Below are 5000 nucleotides of genomic sequence, written 5' to 3'. Positions count from 1 at the left end.
TCAGATATTAAACTGATAAGAACAGATACTACACTTGATCTTAGCCAAAAGGCCGAGAAGCGATGGCGACTTGGCCCTTGCCCGGGGCCCCCCGGCCCGGTCGGCACAGGGGGATTCAAAGGTGGGTGCAGAATTCCAAGCACATGCAGGCTCCAAAAGAACTGGCTGCAGCCTCCAGAGGGGAAACGTGCAATTTAAGCAGGAGGAAACAAAACAAAGCACAAAAACACACAACACCAAAAGCAAAACGAAACATAAACTGGCGGACTGCGCCTTACAAATAGTCTGGCCACGCTGCTATGCTGTGCAAGGTGACTTGGGTAACTACCAAACTGTGCCTCGCTGGCAGGCTGGCAGGCTGGCAGGCTGGCTGGCAGGCTGAGGACCTGGGCACAGGGACGTGTTCCACCACACTTGTCTGGTTAGCTGCATGCTCCCAGGAAACAGACTGCTGCTGTCTACATCATCACCCCGTGAGAATCAAAGAAAGAAAGGAGAAAACAACGAAAGGAGAAAAGAACAACAACAACAACAACAACAACAAGTAAAACGGCGGGAAAACTTGCATCAACACCGGCACCTCCCCTCCAGCAGGGGTAGACAAAGCGCCCACAGGAGGAGATCCAGATCTGACTTTGACCAACGTTAGAGAAAGGTGTGCACCGTTCCCGGAGGCACTGCAATACCGGGCCGATGCGTGGAGTGGACGGAGCAAGCCCCTGTTCCATCTCCAGATTCCAAAAATCAATTTAATATATGGTCCCCTGATAGGGGACGTATCAGATATTAAACTGATAAGAACAGATACTACACTTGATCTTAGCCAAAAGGCCGAGAAGCGATGGCGACTTGGCCCTTGCCCGGGGCCCCCCGGCCCGGTCGGCACAGGGGGATTCAAAGGTGGGTGCAGAATTCCAAGCACATGCAGGCTCCAAAAGAACTGGCTGCAGCCTCCAGAGGGGAAACGTGCAATTTAAGCAGGAGGAAACAAAACAAAGCACAAAAACACACAACACCAAAAGCAAAACGAAACATAAACTGGCGGACTGCGCCTTACAAATAGTCTGGCCACGCTGCTATGCTGTGCAAGGTGACTTGGGTAACTACCAAACTGTGCCTCGCTGGCAGGCTGGCAGGCTGGCAGGCTGGCTGGCTGGCTGAGGCTGAGGACCTGGGCACAGGGACGTGTTCCACCACACTTGTCTGGTTAGCTGCATGCTCCCAGGAAACAGACTGCTGCTGTCTACATCATCACCCCGTGAGAATCAAAGAAAGAAAGGAGAAAACAACGAAAGGAGAAAAGAACAACAACAACAACAACAACAACAACACAACAAAAACGGCGGGAAAACTTGCATCAACACCGGCACCTCCCCTCCAGCAGGGGTAGACAAAGCGCCCACAGGAGGAGATCCAGATCTGACTTTGACCAACGTTAGAGAAAGGTGTGCACCGTTCCCGGAGGCACTGCAATACCGGGCCGATGCGTGGAGTGGACGGAGCAAGCCCCTGTTCCATCTCCAGATTCCAAAAATCAATTTAATATATGGTCCCCTGATAGGGGACGTATCAGATATTAAACTGATAAGAACAGATACTACACTTGATCTTAGCCAAAAGGCCGAGAAGCGATGGCGACTTGGCCCTTGCCCGGGGCCCCCCGGCCCGGTCGGCACAGGGGGATTCAAAGGTGGGTGCAGAATTCCAAGCACATGCAGGCTCCAAAAGAACTGGCTGCAGCCTCCAGAGGGGAAACGTGCAATTTAAGCAGGAGGAAACAAAACAAAGCACAAAAACACACAACACCAAAAGCAAAACGAAACATAAACTGGCGGACTGCGCCTTACAAATAGTCTGGCCACGCTGCTATGCTGTGCAAGGTGACTTGGGTAACTACCAAACTGTGCCTCGCTGGCAGGCTGGCAGGCTGGCAGGCTGGCTGGCAGGCTGAGGACCTGGGCACAGGGACGTGTTCCACCACACTTGTCTGGTTAGCTGCATGCTCCCAGGAAACAGACTGCTGCTGTCTACATCATCACCCCGTGAGAATCAAAGAAAGAAAGGAGAAAACAACGAAAGGAGAAAAGAACAACAACAACAACAACAACAACAACAACAAACAAAAAACGGCGGGAAAACTTGCATCAACACCGGCACCTCCCCTCCAGCAGGGGTAGACAAAGCGCCCACAGGAGGAGATCCAGATCTGACTTTGACCAACGTTAGAGAAAGGTGTGCACCGTTCCCGGAGGCACTGCAATACCGGGCCGATGCGTGGAGTGGACGGAGCAAGCCCCTGTTCCATCTCCAGATTCCAAAAATCAATTTAATATATGGTCCCCTGATAGGGGACGTATCAGATATTAAACTGATAAGAACAGATACTACACTTGATCTTAGCCAAAAGGCCGAGAAGCGATGGCGACTTGGCCCTTGCCCGGGGCCCCCCGGCCCGGTCGGCACAGGGGGATTCAAAGGTGGGTGCAGAATTCCAAGCACATGCAGGCTCCAAAAGAACTGGCTGCAGCCTCCAGAGGGGAAACGTGCAATTTAAGCAGGAGGAAACAAAACAAAGCACAAAAACACACAACACCAAAAGCAAAACGAAACATAAACTGGCGGACTGCGCCTTACAAATAGTCTGGCCACGCTGCTATGCTGTGCAAGGTGACTTGGGTAACTACCAAACTGTGCCTCGCTGGCAGGCTGGCAGGCTGGCAGGCTGGCTGGCAGGCTGAGGACCTGGGCACAGGGACGTGTTCCACCACACTTGTCTGGTTAGCTGCATGCTCCCAGGAAACAGACTGCTGCTGTCTACATCATCACCCCGTGAGAATCAAAGAAAGAAAGGAGAAAACAACGAAAGGAGAAAAGAACAACAACAACAACAACAACAACAAGTAAAACGGCGGGAAAACTTGCATCAACACCGGCACCTCCCCTCCAGCAGGGGTAGACAAAGCGCCCACAGGAGGAGATCCAGATCTGACTTTGACCAACGTTAGAGAAAGGTGTGCACCGTTCCCGGAGGCACTGCAATACCGGGCCGATGCGTGGAGTGGACGGAGCAAGCCCCTGTTCCATCTCCAGATTCCAAAAATCAATTTAATATATGGTCCCCTGATAGGGGACGTATCAGATATTAAACTGATAAGAACAGATACTACACTTGATCTTAGCCAAAAGGCCGAGAAGCGATGGCGACTTGGCCCTTGCCCGGGGCCCCCCGGCCCGGTCGGCACAGGGGGATTCAAAGGTGGGTGCAGAATTCCAAGCACATGCAGGCTCCAAAAGAACTGGCTGCAGCCTCCAGAGGGGAAACGTGCAATTTAAGCAGGAGGAAACAAAACAAAGCACAAAAACACACAACACCAAAAGCAAAACGAAACATAAACTGGCGGACTGCGCCTTACAAATAGTCTGGCCACGCTGCTATGCTGTGCAAGGTGACTTGGGTAACTACCAAACTGTGCCTCGCTGGCAGGCTGGCAGGCTGGCAGGCTGGCTGGCAGGCTGAGGACCTGGGCACAGGGACGTGTTCCACCACACTTGTCTGGTTAGCTGCATGCTCCCAGGAAACAGACTGCTGCTGTCTACATCATCACCCCGTGAGAATCAAAGAAAGAAAGGAGAAAACAACGAAAGGAGAAAAGAACAACAACAACAACAACAACAACAAGTAAAAACGGCGGGAAAACTTGCATCAACACCGGCACCTCCCCTCCAGCAGGGGTAGACAAAGCGCCCACAGGAGGAGATCCAGATCTGACTTTGACCAACGTTAGAGAAAGGTGTGCACCGTTCCCGGAGGCACTGCAATACCGGGCCGATGCGTGGAGTGGACGGAGCAAGCCCCTGTTCCATCTCCAGATTCCAAAAATCAATTTAATATATGGTCCCCTGATAGGGGACGTATCAGATATTAAACTGATAAGAACAGATACTACACTTGATCTTAGCCAAAAGGCCGAGAAGCGATGGCGACTTGGCCCTTGCCCGGGGCCCCCCGGCCCGGTCGGCACAGGGGGATTCAAAGGTGGGTGCAGAATTCCAAGCACATGCAGGCTCCAAAAGAACTGGCTGCAGCCTCCAGAGGGGAAACGTGCAATTTAAGCAGGAGGAAACAAAACAAAGCACAAAAACACACAACACCAAAAGCAAAACGAAACATAAACTGGCGGACTGCGCCTTACAAATAGTCTGGCCACGCTGCTATGCTGTGCAAGGTGACTTGGGTAACTACCAAACTGTGCCTCGCTGGCAGGCTGGCAGGCTGGCAGGCTGGCTGGCAGGCTGAGGACCTGGGCACAGGGACGTGTTCCACCACACTTGTCTGGTTAGCTGCATGCTCCCAGGAAACAGACTGCTGCTGTCTACATCATCACCCCGTGAGAATCAAAGAAAGAAAGGAGAAAACAACGAAAGGAGAAAAGAACAACAACAACAACAACAACAACAACAACAAGTAAAACGGCGGGAAAACTTGCATCAACACCGGCACCTCCCCTCCAGCAGGGGTAGACAAAGCGCCCACAGGAGGAGATCCAGATCTGACTTTGACCAACGTTAGAGAAAGGTGTGCACCGTTCCCGGAGGCACTGCAATACCGGGCCGATGCGTGGAGTGGACGGAGCAAGCCCCTGTTCCATCTCCAGATTCCAAAAATCAATTTAATATATGGTCCCCTGATAGGGGACGTATCAGATATTAAACTGATAAGAACAGATACTACACTTGATCTTAGCCAAAAGGCCGAGAAGCGATGGCGACTTGGCCCTTGCCCGGGGCCCCCCGGCCCGGTCGGCACAGGGGGATTCAAAGGTGGGTGCAGAATTCCAAGCACATGCAGGCTCCAAAAGAACTGGCTGCAGCCTCCAGAGGGGAAACGTGCAATTTAAGCAGGAGGAAACAAAACAAAGCACAAAAACACACAACACCAAAAGCAAAACGAAACATAAACTGGCGGACTGCGCCTTACAAATAGTCTGGCCACGCTGCTA

The 5000-nt window shown here is 52.1% G+C and overlaps 7 non-coding genes across 7 annotated transcripts in view; all 7 read right to left on the bottom strand.

The window, feature by feature from the left end:
- Nucleotides 1-64, bottom strand: part of LOC121312387 — a 191-nt gene extending 127 nt beyond the window's left edge. Inside the window, exon 1 of the small nuclear RNA XR_005949796.1 lies at nucleotides 1-64. This exon is cut by the window's left edge and continues 127 nt beyond it. This is a non-coding gene — a small nuclear RNA (U2 spliceosomal RNA).
- Nucleotides 65-652: 588 nt separating this feature from the next.
- LOC121312386 lies at nucleotides 653-843 on the bottom strand. Its single transcript, XR_005949795.1, has one exon. It is a non-coding gene; the product is annotated as a U2 spliceosomal RNA (small nuclear RNA).
- Nucleotides 844-1442: 599 nt separating this feature from the next.
- On the bottom strand, nucleotides 1443-1633 carry LOC121312385. The gene has a single exon (XR_005949794.1). It is a non-coding gene; the product is annotated as a U2 spliceosomal RNA (small nuclear RNA).
- Nucleotides 1634-2229: 596 nt separating this feature from the next.
- Nucleotides 2230-2420, bottom strand: LOC121312394. The gene has a single exon (XR_005949803.1). It is a non-coding gene; the product is annotated as a U2 spliceosomal RNA (small nuclear RNA).
- A 588-nt stretch (nucleotides 2421-3008) lies between these two features.
- On the bottom strand, nucleotides 3009-3199 carry LOC121312393. Its single transcript, XR_005949802.1, has one exon. It is a non-coding gene; the product is annotated as a U2 spliceosomal RNA (small nuclear RNA).
- A 589-nt stretch (nucleotides 3200-3788) lies between these two features.
- LOC121312392 lies at nucleotides 3789-3979 on the bottom strand. The gene has a single exon (XR_005949801.1). It is a non-coding gene; the product is annotated as a U2 spliceosomal RNA (small nuclear RNA).
- Nucleotides 3980-4573: 594 nt separating this feature from the next.
- LOC121312391 lies at nucleotides 4574-4764 on the bottom strand. Its single transcript, XR_005949800.1, has one exon. It is a non-coding gene; the product is annotated as a U2 spliceosomal RNA (small nuclear RNA).
- Between the last annotated feature and the right edge of the window lie 236 nt (nucleotides 4765-5000).

Source organism: Polyodon spathula, unplaced genomic scaffold, assembly GCF_017654505.1.
Source record: "Polyodon spathula isolate WHYD16114869_AA unplaced genomic scaffold, ASM1765450v1 scaffolds_3850, whole genome shotgun sequence".
Classification (NCBI taxonomy): Eukaryota; Metazoa; Chordata; class Actinopteri; order Acipenseriformes; family Polyodontidae; genus Polyodon; species Polyodon spathula.
The sequence above is the reverse complement of the archived record's forward strand: the minus strand, read 5'-3'. Positions and strand labels throughout refer to the sequence as shown.